The sequence below is a fragment of the Cataglyphis hispanica genome, chromosome 22, assembly GCF_021464435.1.
Source record: "Cataglyphis hispanica isolate Lineage 1 chromosome 22, ULB_Chis1_1.0, whole genome shotgun sequence".
NCBI lineage: Eukaryota > Metazoa > Arthropoda > Insecta > Hymenoptera > Formicidae > Cataglyphis > Cataglyphis hispanica.
The window spans coordinates 4,624,201-4,638,955 of record NC_065975.1 but is presented as its reverse complement, the minus strand read 5'-3'; the positions used below and the strand labels follow the sequence as shown (position 1 = coordinate 4,638,955).

General features: G+C 29.0%; 1 long non-coding RNA gene across 1 annotated transcript; it reads right to left on the bottom strand.

Moving 5' to 3' along the window:
• Positions 1 to 9,182: 9,182 nt before the first annotated feature.
• On the bottom strand, positions 9,183 to 10,907 carry LOC126857765 (uncharacterized). The gene is made up of 4 exons (XR_007688545.1): positions 10,675 to 10,907; positions 10,386 to 10,554; positions 9,511 to 9,701; positions 9,183 to 9,389 (listed from the first exon to the last, which is right to left on the bottom strand). It is a non-coding gene; the product is annotated as an uncharacterized LOC126857765 (long non-coding RNA).
• Positions 10,908 to 14,755: the final 3,848 nt, after the last annotated feature.

Genomic DNA, 14,755 nt, shown 5'->3' with positions numbered 1-14,755 from the left:
AGGGGTTGGAATTGAATGTAGGGAAGTCGAAAATATTAAGGTTTAGGAAAGGAGGAGGGAGAGAAAGGAAGGTAAGCAGGAAGAAGGTGATAGAGGAGGTAAAGATTATCTGGTTAATGCAGAGGAATGGAGGACAGGAAGCACAGATAAGAGATAGGTTAAGAAGGAATGGAATGGTCAGGGGATTGGGAAAGGAAATGGAACGATTGGGAAAGACATGGCTCGATAAACCGGTGATGGGGTATGGTTGAAATTTGGGGATGGATAGAGAAGAAGGAGTTGGAGAAGCTACAGGAAAGGTATTTAAGATGGGTGTTAGGGGTGGAATGGGGAACACCGGGCTATATGATAAGGGAGGAGTTGCAGAGGGAGAAGTTAAGAGAGGGTCGGAGAAAGGCGTGGGGTTCGAGAAAGGCTGGAGGATGGAGGGGAGTGGACAGGAGGAAGGTTGGAAGAGTGGAGAGGGAGATAGAAGAAAAGAGATGAATGGAAGAAGAGATGGAAGATGGAAGATAGAGGTGGAAGGAAAGGTGATAGACTGACTATTGTGGAAAGGACATGAGATGGATAAGAAGGAATGGGAAGGATAGAATGGTCAAACAATGGAATGCGATGGAAAATCGAAGAGTGGATGGAAAGAAGATGGCAATGGATAGGAAGGATAGGTTGGAAATGGAATGAGGGAGAATGGAATGGAAGGATGAAGAGAGTGGAATGGATGGAAGGAGGAAATGTGGAGAATGGAAGGGTGGAGAATGGATGGAGGAAGTGGAAAGGAAGTGGAAAGAGGATGAAGGAAGATGGATAGGATGGAGAATGAGATAGAAGGAGGAAGAGGAGAGAGGATGAGAGAGAGAGAGAGAGGGAGGAAGAGAGTGGAAAGGATTGGATACATGATATGAGCTGGAAGCGGAGGTCCCAAACTAGAATAGGACAAATAGCGTGTGTGTATGTATAGGTAGTTTAGAGATAGTTAAAGATTAAATAATGTAAGTTAGAATTAAGTTAGTTGTAAGATAGTGTTAAGATAGCTGTAAGTATTATGTAAGAGTCTATAACCCTAAGGGGATTCAATAAATTATCTATCTATCTATCTATCTATAAATGATTAGAATATTCCGCTTATGTACATATTGAAAAAAAAATAAAAAAGAGTGTTGCAAGAATTTATAAAAAAATAGAAAATAAAATATATATGATATAAATTTGCCAATTAGAATATAAAATAAAAGAAAAAATTAGAACTTGTTTCTTTTTAAATAAGATGGAAAATGGAGAGTAGACAATCTACAAAAATCTATTATGTAATAAATATAAAAGATATTGATACAGATAATTAAAAAATTTAAACAATGAAATAAAAGAGTGATAGTAAGACAGAAGTAAGAAATAGAAATTTAATTACTTTCAAAAAAAAGATCATCCTGATAAAAAAAAATAATTCAAGAAAAATTTTACATACATATATTACTCACTGCATTTTTAAATATCGTTCGACACCTTTTCAAAACACTTCCTTAGTAACCAAATGTTGCAACATGCGCAGTATTTAAAGGTGTTACAATTCATATTATATATATGAATAATAACTAGAATAGCAAGCAATAATAACTTATTTATAAGAATAAATAACTACGTAATTTAAATAGATTCAAATTACAATTTATAAATAAATTGCAATATCTATAAATTAATAATTTTTAATAAGTAAAAATTATTGCATTTAAATATAAATTTTTAATTTTTAATTATAATTATATTATTTTTTTCTTACTCTTTGTTAGAGCAAAATTAATATATTATTAAATTGTAGATATATCCAATTTTTGTAATCTTCACATTATAAAATTTATAAACAATTATACTATATACTAACTTTTATCTTTACTTTAATGTAATGGAAGAAAGAAAAAAGTGAGTTAATTTCAGGAGGAACTGGTTTCTGATATAAGAGATTACGTAAGGTTATAATCATCCAAATGAAGAGATTCATATTGAGTCTGAAATGTATGAATAAATCCAATATATCCGAATTTTTGTAATGCTAAATAGAAAAGTTTTAATATTTTAATGATTAAATTAATATTTAATTATCTGGTAATTTAGTCAAAAGAAATGTGCACATTAACAAAATGCATCAATACTACTGCTCGCTCTATTGTTGAAATTATTATAATTTCAATATGCTTTGTTTTTTAACCGTATTTCTATTTTCACTGCAGGATTTATAATATTTAAATTTAAGAATATTCAATAATCAGTGCACAGTAGTTTCTTAAGATGTGAAGAGGATTTATAACATCTTAAACTTGTAGATTTTTAATATTATAATTATATACTATTGAGATTTTTTTATATTGTGATATCCAATATTTAATTTAATTGCGTAAATTTAGCATTAAAGATATATATTAAGAAAAAATACGTACATGAATAAGCTTAAGGGGATCCGTAAGGTCTGTTTTACTAATCAAAACGCGAATATTAAGTTAACGTAAAATAAAATTTTTTTGTTGATTATAGATATCAACAAATCCTTTTCTATAATTAAATACATAACGGAGTGCGGGATTTATGACTTCATATAAAAAGTGAAAAAAATTAAAAAATTACAGTTTTGTTATCGGCCGTCTTTTACTTAATATAACATTTACTTAATATAAAAGATTTATAATCTGCACGTGTCTAATCAGCAGAGTTGGGAAAGTTACTTTGTAGAAATATCTAGTTACAGTTACAGTTTTTTTCATTGAAATAGTAACTAGTTACACTTATAAGTTACCGACTCAGAAAAATAATATGTTGCAGCTATAATAATTCAAAAAGTAACGATTCATTACTTTTCAGTTACTTCCTTGGAATGATTAATATCTATCAATACGTAATTAATATCTATTTCTCTATTTATCCATTTAAATATCAAATCTAGACTTAATATGACAAAAATTTTATGATAATCTTATAGAAAAAAAGAATTAAATCATATATCCTTTCTAAATACATTGATAAATTTATTATAATTTATACAAAATGTGTTACATATTACGACAATATACAAAATATAATGTAATTTTATTTTTTCGAAAATCTATTAATAAAAATTTTTATTGATTTTTAAAAGAATTTGATATTCAATTATATCATCATGAAGATGTCCTCTTTGTGGCGTCATTACAGAACCACCAACACTGAACATTCGTTCAACAGATGCACTACTCGGAAGTGCCGTGTTGTATTTAATAAAAAGTTTTTTAATTGCGGTGTAATCATTTAATATATTAATATTGCAATTGTTCGATTTTAAGAATCGATACAATTCTTCTTGTACTGACTCGATTTCTTTTGTTTGCTGGTTAAAAGTAAAAAATTCATGATGATCATCGGTCTTTCATTATAATTTGGGGAACTCTCAATAGAACGGATTCCTAATAAATTTTCTAAATAATGTTTAGCAAGTTTTTATTTCTTCTCCATTTATCCAGTTTAACTTGAATTTTGGGTATAAGCAACTTGCGATGATTAATTCTCTTTTTTCAAATAATGTGGAAAATCTAAAATTATATCAAGAATCAATTAATAAATATTGATATTAATAAATAATTTTTTATTTAAAAACAACAAACACATGTTAATTAAAATAACAAATTTATCTTTTATTTAAACCTTGTTGAATAGCTGTGATTAATGACTGGCAATGAATAATTCCACTTTTGTTGACTTTTTCTAATTTTTCTTGTAAAGTTTTCAAAACCGGTAATAAATAACCCATATACATCCCTGACTCACTTTGTAATATATCTAAGGCTTGTGCTAAAGGCTCCATTATCTATTAATTTAAATAAAGAAAATAAGAAACATATTTCACTAAATCTGCAACACTTTATACGTCCATTTAACGCAATTATTTCCGAATGAGATACTACTCTGTCGACTATGTCCGTAAGGTCCTCACTTTGATCACTTATATAATTATTGTCGTCCGACAATGCGTGATCTTCATCAGACTCGTCTAATATAGCTTCAAAATTATTATTATTATTGTTTATCTGCTCCATTTTTTTCTAGATTATCACCAAAGATTATCACAAAATCTTCTTCTATACTAAACACTTGGCACAATACAGTATCCACTATATTTTTCTAATAGATGTATACACTTTCAAATCGTATACTACTATGATTTGACACCCCTTCAATATTCTCAAAGTTCTTCAATATTTATCGCTTTTTGAAGGGTGTGTCTAGAAAACAAAAATTGTGTGGGAGGTTCTAGATTTACGAATAGATTTCTGCAGAAGTAGGGATCTTCCAACTTTGACGAATTAAAAATTATGCTGGCGTCTTCATTAGGCGGGGTGTTTCTCCTACTTTTCTTATTTTATTTGTGATCGTCGATTGGTGAATTCAATATCGGTTCGGGGGTTTCTTTGCACGTGAATGTTAGAGAAAATTCCATCATTATTTTTATTGCTGCGGATGCAGTTGCGTTGATTTGCAGGGTATTTTATTAGAAGTTTTATCTTGTCAGTATCTTGCCGGTATCTTTTAGTTTTTTTTTCCACCGAAAAATTTCGGTAAAGGGATATCTTATTTTGTCATCTCAAGGAGATCGACGTTGTTTCATCACCGATCTTCCTGAACGGCTTTTCATAGAAAAGAAATGAAAAGAACCGCGATTGTTCTATTTTATTTTATATTATTTATAAATTATAGCGGTCGGACATCGGCGCTCAACGACTCTTTCCAAAAAGGGGGTGTTTTATTAGAAGTTTTATCTTGTCAGTATCTGCGACCGAATTAGCGGCCGGACATCGGCTCTTTCCAAAAAGGGGGTGTTTTATTAGAAGTTTTATCTTGTCAGTATCTTGCCGGTATCTTTTAGTTTTTTTTTCCACCGAAAAATTTCGGTAAGGGATATCTTATTTTTATCATCTCGAGGAGATCGACGTTGTTTCATCACCGATCTTCCTGAACGGCTTTTCATAGAAAAGAAATGAAAAGAACCGCGATTGTTCTATTTTATATTATTTATAAATTATAGCGGCCGGACATCGGCGCTCAAAGACTCTTTCCAAAAAGGGGGTGTTTTATTAGGGGTTTTATCTTGTCAGTATCTGTGATCGGATCAGCGGCGCTCGTCTTTGTATATACGCACCGGTCATAAATATGTCCACTCCCCATCCCCCTGCCCGCGTGACGTCACCCCCGCACCCTCAAGTTCCCCGCGCAACTTCCCCTCGCCCCGCACTCCCCTCAGAGGACCTGAGTTAGAACCGGCCTAGTATTCCTACTAATGTCTTCAATAATAAAGCGCAATATAGCTTTATCTAATCCTTTTTGAGTAATTGCTAAGCTCCCAGAGCCCCATCTTTCCAATATTTGACATTTGTTTGGAATAATATTATTCAGAGAATCTTCATTTGGGCGTTTATTTGATAGTTTAATTTTTGCCTTATCTATGTTCTCCAGTAGGTGTGAATGTTTTGCCTATTAATTTTATTTTACACACACATATACATACATACAGAGAGTCAGAAAAGAGATAGAAACAACATAGCAATATAATACAGATAATCTTGATATTTTAAATATGTAATAATTCCATACTGAATAGAGAAATAAAAATATAGTAAAAATTGTTTTAAAAAATAAAAAAAAAATTTACAAAAAATTTTACAAGAAAGATTGAAAATTGCAAAATTAATACTGTATTAACATTTGTTTATATTAAAAGAACAAAATTTTCTCAATTTAGACAATTAGAAATTAAAAATTATTTACATTAAAAAAAATTGTAATTTAGACAATTTTTAATTGTCTAAATTGAAAAAAGTCATTAATGCATTCAAGCCATGTCATACTTTTGATACCTACTATTTTATACGTATTTGATTCAAAGATGAATTTCTCATTTTATAATAATGGACATTTGAAAATCTAAAAATTTAATTTAAAAAATTTAAAAAATATAATTTCCTAATATTATTATTTAATTTTCTTGTGTATTTTGTTATGTGTCTTCAATTAATGTCTATTATTATAGTTCAGTTTTATTATACATATTTCGGTATATACGGTATAAATTTATAATATTGGTTTTTATGCAAAAAAGAAAATAAACTATTCTTTCAATTTTATATAAAATGAGAAGTTTATATGGGTTATCATATTCTTTATATTGTATATAATTATTAATTTGTACCGATTAGATTAGATTTATTAATTTAAATAAGTGAAAAATTTGAGTGTAGGCTTTACAAAACCAATATTCCAGTGAACAAATTATTATTCGTTATCACAATTTTCAATTCATATTTATTCTTTATGATTACTAGAACAATCATATAAAAAAGTGAATCAATTTGATGAGAATACGATAATCTATGAATACCAAAAATAATCTTAACTTCTCGCCAAAAATAAGAATTTTTCAATAAAAATATTGTATAAACAAAGACTTACACTCATATGTTTTCTTAAATTCGCAGTTGAAATTCTACTTGCGTGAATAATTTTCCTGCCAACGCAAATTTTGCATAGAAATGCCCAGTTTTTCTCATTTCCAAGTTTTTGTTGTAATTCGAATATTTCTACATAGACTGGCTATGGTATTTTACATTCTTTCTCCGAAGATTGAGATGCCGCCTTATCCATTGTTTGAATTTTTTATTTGTACGTTTAAAATTGTGCACAATTCACTATTTGAAACATATGTTCCACTAATTGAAATATATTCAATAACTTTACGTAATGTGTTGTCCCATGTGCGCAGCATGCAGCACGTATATAATTATGTATCCGCGAATATATGCTATCACAGATGCACACAATGATAATTTTATCTTCCGAATCACGTATTAAGAAACAGTTGCCGCGCGGCAAGAAATGACGAAATGACCAATAAACTCAGTTCTTATAAAAAACAGTACATTAATTGCCTATCGCATCGCTTCTTGCCGCGCAGCAACCGTTTCCGCTCAGTCTTTTAGATCAGAAAATTTAGCAGAATCTTTTAGATTAGTTTTTAATATAGACGTACAACTACTCTGGCAATGAGTAGTATAGTTAGTAGTATAATAGTTATAAATGAATTTTGATTGGCTAACTTTATGGAGCTCGTTATCGCTTTAGTCTGTCAGGGCCCTAAGTTTTAGGCTACATTCCGTAATTTACTGATAGTACCAGGATGATAAAATATTGGCAGTACTGTCAGTGAATTACGGAATGTAGTCTTAAATATATACAGTAACTATTAAAGTAACTATTAAATTAGCTACTAGTTACCAAAAAATGTAACTAAATTAAGTTACAGTTACAGATGGAGAAAGAGGAACGAAGTTAAGTTATAGTTATCGAAAAAAAATAAATATAACTGTAACTTCTATACTAACTATAATTATATTATATTATATTATATTATATTATTATTAAAATTTTATTTCATTATTATTACAATCATTTAAATAAATAAAAATGGAAAATAATATCATATAATTATTTATGAATTAAAGAATATAAATGTATAACAAGTTTCAAATATGTTAACTAAAAATAAATTAATATAGAACAATTTAAATGTTACATACATATAATAATTACTTTTATATATGTTAGTATATATTAATCTAATATACATTAATCTTATAAGTATTTATATTTATTATTATGTTAACATATTCAAAAAGTTCAATAAATAGTATCAATAAATAATAAAGTAACTTATTATTTTTATTTATTATTTAATAATTATATTTAATATTTAATTTAATATTTTAATAATTTAATAATTTATTATTATTAAAGTTATTCATTATTTATTGATAATAATAAAATATTGTTTAATAATATTAAGAAAAATATTTAACAAATATTATGCTTAATGCTGTTAAATTATAATAAAGTTAAATATTGTTAAAAAATAAATCAAAGTAATTAAAAATAAATAAGATATATAGATATAATAAAAAAATAAAAAAAATAAATATAAACAGTTATTCATAATAGTTTGTAATATGTAAACATCTGCATCCTCATATATATAAAATTATAATTATTCATTGATTTTTAATTGTCATTAATTATTCAAGTCCATCTTCTGAAAATTTCCGAAGATATCCTACATGATTTTCGATTTCAGACAATCATATTTCTAATTTTCTTTCAATATACCATTTCCAATATTCCACACGACTTTTATTCATGATATAATTTATTAGAATATTTGCCAACATATTTTAACAGTAAGAAATAATAATATTATCTCATCTTAAAAGTCTAAAAAGACATATGTTATTATTGCTTCTAATGTACTATAATTAAAAAAAAGAACAATATTATGATATATTTACCTCCTGAATTTTGTTTTTCTGGTATAAAATATCAGTAATGCTAATATACGCTTTCTTTTCTATAATATTTATCGCAGCATTTTTTATCTAAAACAGATTATTTCGACATTTATTGTCAATAGATAATTAATAAAAAGTAATTTAATTTAGCACTATAATAGTTTTGCAACATTAATTCTTTTCCCCTTTTCCTCAACATGATTAAAATAAAATATTGTGTATATATATAAAAATCTTTTTATAATATTGTATATTTGTGCATATATGTGCGCGAATAAGTACGTGTGTATGCGAGTATGTGTGTTTGCAGCTCCTTGTAAATTCGATTGAAATATAATACATAGATTTTTTGTAAAATATTGATGTATAACGATTTAGGCGTTATAAACAGACTTTATAAAAAAGCTGTACTTTTCATGTAAAAAAATTGATTTTTCAGAAAGAAACTCGCAATATACAAAATATACATAACATGTATATGCAAATATAAATAAATTTAATAATAAAAAGCTAATAAAAGTAGATTTATAAAATAATTTATAAATTTAATTTATAAATTTTACCTCATCAAGTTAGTTCTTGAAATATACATGGTTGATAATAATAGTAAATGCTGCCAAGTCACTGATGTCTCTTTAGAAACGAAATAAATATATATTTAGTTTACGTAACTAACTTCGTAATTATGAATAACATGTATTTATCACAAAAAAAATTTTAGTTACTTCGGTTTTAATTTCTCGAAATTTGTTAATATATTCTTAAGCACAGTATTGTTTTTTGCATGCTTTGCAATAATAAAAAAGAAACTATTAGTACAATTATCGGCTTGTATTTCGATATATTATCTTGCGATGTTATTAATTTTAAATGTTCATTGATGTTATTTTTAGAAAAAAACAAGCTAAAAATTTTAAAAATCGATTATCATGGTTTTGTATCAATGCCATATTTGTCATCATTTGCCAAGTATCAAAATCTGCTAACGTCAAACCTTTACAGTATATCCATTCTTCCCACCACGGTAAAAATCTATAATTTCTGAAAAGAATTAATGTTCTAAAAATTAATATGTATATATTTTCTCATCATGTTTTGTATCTTGCTTCAATAACTTTTTAAATATTGCGGGAGATGTAAAAAAAACATTAAGAAAAATTACGTATTTTTTCCGGATTTTCAATATGATGTAACAATCTATTGTAAGCTATTCTCTGACAAGTGATGTCACCAAGAATACATGCCCATTTTAATGGCTTCTTGTCTTAAACATTTAGTAAATTCGTCCTCCACAGCGCTTTCTCTGTATTTTAATTTCGAAAGGAGACTTCCTAATATTTTGTTTAACTTTATCTGAAATATTAATTTCTTATTATTTGCAAAAACATGCTTATATTTTACGATGTATATGCAAATATATAAATTAATTTGTATTTAATTCATTAAAATATATATAATGAGATTACAAAATTAACAATTTTTTCTTGAGTTCATTTACATATCTTATACTATCATAAATTATAAACTGTATGTAAACTGTATAAATACTATTATAAATAAATCTACTTTTTTAACATATGCATGTAAACATATGTATGTATGTAACATATGTATATAAACTTTTTATTTTATACAAATTCTTGTTTAATTAATTTAATTAAAGATTATAAAAAAAATAAAATTTTTTCAATTACATATATTTTATGTAAATGAAGTTAAATAAATTTATATTTAAATATCACTATAAAAGAAAGGAGGCCAGTTGAAGCCCAGACGCGATAATCAGTGCGTGGAGTTAAATTCAATTTAAGTTAAAAATTAAAATTGATTCATTGAAATTTAAAATAAACAAACGTTTCGACCCTCTTCGGGTTCTCCTCAGTGGACGTAGTAAAAAATACAATGTTAATGAAAATGAACTCGCAATGGTCACTCAAATCAGCCGTCGCAACGCAAACGAAATGGAAGAATAACTCGGCCCTACAAAGTTATCGCATTTTTAAAATACGCTAAGATAAGTAAGAGATGATGACAAACCGCTGCGTCTGTGTCGAAGATAGGCGTATTCCACATGTGAGAGAAGAAATCCTCGCTGAATTTGGAAACAGGAGAGTCCGTATGTGTGCATGTCGCTTTGGGATGATGAATTTCGGTGTCGCACGCAAAGAGTTTGAGAACGGAAAGTCCGATCGAGCGTAAGGTCCCTCTATCAGGTGAACCACAAGAAATTAATGTTAATTATGTTAATTTTTAAGTAATTAATGTTAAGTTGAACAGATTGATATGAATAAATACATGACAAAAAATGAAAAAGTGAAATACTTACTTGAGGGGGTGGAACGCTGGTATGAAATAGGTTGAAACGAACAAATTACCGTCAAATAAAATAAAACCGTTGAGAATACTGTTAGGTAATCAAAGGATAAAATCTGTTTTTATTAAAATATTTTAAGTGTACGGAAGGTTGTTGTGTCGATAAGACAATCCGATGGCGAATGAGAACAAAAACAAATTAGGAGAGAAGCAAGTAAAACAAACAGACAAATAAGGATGGGATAAATAAACAAATAACAGCAAGAAGGGAGCAAAAATTAGGAGAACGATATAAATAAACTCGGGATTGTAGATAAGGAAAGAAAAAGGTCCGACAAGGAGGGAGTATTAGAGCGAGGATTTTTGTAAAATAGGAAAATAAAAGCCGTCAAGGAGAGTGGTTTCCTCCTGTAAATTGATGCCGTTTTTTTGTTGTTTGATGTGTAGCATTTCAGAGATGCATCTTTTCGAATAGGAGGGTTCTTCGTCCAAAATGCAAATGTTGTTCCAATCGAATTCATGTCCGGAGAGCCGGTGGTCAGTAATGACTGAATGGGAAGTTGTTGTTCTGTTAATATTAGAACGGTGCTCTTTTATTCGAGTAGATAATTGTCTGCCCGTTTGTCCAACATACGAAGCATCGCAATTTTGGCAGCAGATCTTGTAGACCACATTGCAATGATTCTCCAAAGGAAGAGGGTCTTCGTGTGTTTTAATATATCTGTTGAGCTTGTTGGGACAAACATAGGCAATGGACTTGTTAATCCCTCTAATTAGTGGGGATTAAATTTATCCGTGACGCCTCTTATGAAAGGAAAGAGGTAGGAGCGGTGAAAAGGATGTCATCTACGTATCTGAAATATAGAAGTATTTTTATGGGGAGCATAGAGATGGCCTTCTCCTCTAAATCTTGGAGGTCAATGTCCGCCAGGATCAGGGGAGAGCCCATAGGAGAACCGTTTGTCTGTAAATTTTGCCATTGAATTTAAAGAAAGTTGAATTAAGAACCAACCGAACCCCCGCCAAAAATTCTTTGTAAGGGATAGCAGTTTTTTTCTCAATAAAATGCCATCTCATTGCAATGCCCTTGATTGCTAGTTCATTTGGGACGTTGGTGAAAAGAGAAATTACTAATGAGGCAAGTTTATAGTGTTCTTCTAATGTTTTTGAACTTAATTTGCTGACTAAATCGTAACTATTTGATATGTGGCTGTTGGATTTTGGAATACTCTCAAAGATGATATTGTGTAGGAAGAAGCCAAAAAAGTGAAGAGGGCTATTAATAAAAAAACACTACCTCAAACATTTCCTCCATTCCTTCCCCTCCTTCCTCTCTCCCATATTTTACTATTCCTTTCATAAGAGGCGTCACGGATAAATTTAATCCCCACTAATTAGAGGGATTAACAAGTCCATTGCCTATGTTTGTCCCAACAAGCTCAACAGATATATTAAAACACACGAAGACCCTCTTCCTTTGGAGAATCATTGCAATGTGGTCTACAAGATCTGCTGCCAAAATTGCGATGCTTCGTATGTTGGACAAACGGGCAGACAATTATCTACTCGAATAAAAGAGCACCGTTCTAATATTAACAGAACAACAACTTCCCATTCAGTCATTACTGACCACCGGCTCTCCGGACATGAATTCGATTGGAACAACATTTGCATTTTGGACGAAGAACCCTCCTATTCGAAAAGATGCATCTCTGAAATGCTACACATCAAACAACAAAAAACGGCATCAATTTACAGGAGGAAACCACTCTCCTTGACGGCTTTTATTTTCCTATTTTACAAAAATCCTCGCTCTAATACTCCCTCCTTGTCGGACCTTTTTCTTTCCTTATCTACAATCCCGAGTTTATTTATATCGTTCTCCTAATTTTTGCTCCCTTCTTGCTGTTATTTGTTTATTTATCCCATCCTTATTTGTCTGTTTGTTTTACTTGCTTCTCTCCTAATTTGTTTTTGTTCTCATTCGCCATCGGATTGTCTTATCGACACAACAACCTTCCGTACACTTAAAATATTTTAATAAAAACAGATTTTATCCTTTGATTACCTAACAGTATTCTCAACGGTTTTATTTTATTTGACGGTAATTTGTTCGTTTCAACCTATTTCATACCAGCGTTCCACCCCCTCATGTAAGTATTCCACTTTTCCATTTTTTGTCATGTATTTATTCATATCAATCTGTTCAACTTAACATTAATTACTTAAAAATTAACATAATTAACATTAATTTCTTGTGGTTCACCTGATAGAGGGACCTTACGCTCGATCGGACTTTCCGTTCTCAAACTCTTTGCGTGCGACACCGAAATTCATCATCCCAAAGCGACATGCACACATACGGACTCTCCTGTTTCCAAATTCAGCGAGGATTTCTTCTCTCACATGTGGAATACGCCTATCTTCGACACAGACGCAGCGGTTTGTCATCATCTCTTACTTATCTTAGCGTATTTTAAAAATGCGATAACTTTGTAGGGCCGAGTTATTCTTCCATTTCGTTTGCGTTGCGACGGCTGATTTGAGTGACCATTGCGAGTTCATTTTCATTAACATTGTATTTTTTACTACGTCCACTGAGGAGAACCCGAAGAAGGTCGAAACGTTTATTTATTTTAAATTTCAATGAATCAATTTTAATTTTTAACTTAAATTGAATTTAACTCCACGCACTGATTATCGCGTCTGGGCTCCAACTGGCCTCTTTTCTTTCATAGTGATATTATCTTTCGAGCCTTTCTACACCCCATCTCAATTATTTTTTCTTGTTATATTTAAATATTTATATTTAAATATTAAATAATTAATATTGTAAATAAAGTTTAAATAAGCTTATGATACCTTTTAAATCTTTTCTATTAATGAAATCTATAACTATCTACCTTATCATTGATCCTTCCATATGTAAACGGAAAAATATTCGACATGTATTCAAAAGCTTTAATAGGATACCATGCTATATAATTCGTTTCTCGTGCAAGGTCAAAGCTCGTCAAATTCCAAAATATGGAAGAATCAAGTTGTTGTGTTATCATAAAATGAAAAGCGTCGTCGATGATTTTTGTACGATTGAGAACATGTACTTCAGTATATTCTCTAGAATTTAAATATTTTGCAATTTTTTGCTAGTTTTCAGAATCGTAATTAATGCGATAGTATCCTGTAAAAATTAAATTTTTATATATTATGAGACCCTTTTATATATTATAACATCATCTAATTCGTAATTTATTAAGAAATATTATGATTATAAATCCAAAATTCTGTTATATCCTCCTAGAGACTTATCGAGAAATGTTTCTAAATATATATATACATTTTTTTTTAAATAATTGTGAATATATTACGGGGAAAAAAGTAAATTGTAGCATTACAAACATTTTATAAGTTATAACGTTTTAAACTAAAAGTAGTATGTAATTTTGTGAAATAAAGATATGTAAGAATTTGCAAAATAATCTATTCATATCGTTTTAAACAATAATTAAATTATATAATGATTGTTGTAAATTAAACATCACCCAACCATCTTCTACTATATCAACTTGATCGCCAAGTGGTAATTTTATAATTATTAATCTCTCATTATCAAGTGGAGAAGCAAAATTAAGATTACTCTGTGTAGTAAATGTTACAGGTATCAGTAAATGGTAATTTTCACAAAAATCATAATAGTTTTTGTTATAAGCATCTTCTTTTAATTATACTTTCGAATTACTTTTAATGTGAGATAATTCACATACTTTGCCCAATTATTTATTAGATATTTATTAAGTATTAAAACATATGCAGCTTTAGAACAACCTAGGCTTTCATATACATCTAATAGCATAAGTAGCCAAAAATCAGCAGGAGTCGTCCATCCAAATGCACTATAATTGTAAGATTGGCATTATATATTATAATTATATTGACATAATAAAAACTGTATTAAAATCGCAAGTTGTCTAAAAATAATATATATATATATATATATATATATATATATATATATATATATATGTATACAAATGTATTTTACAAAATTCATTTGATATGTATATTATAATATATTTATAATACCACATATACAC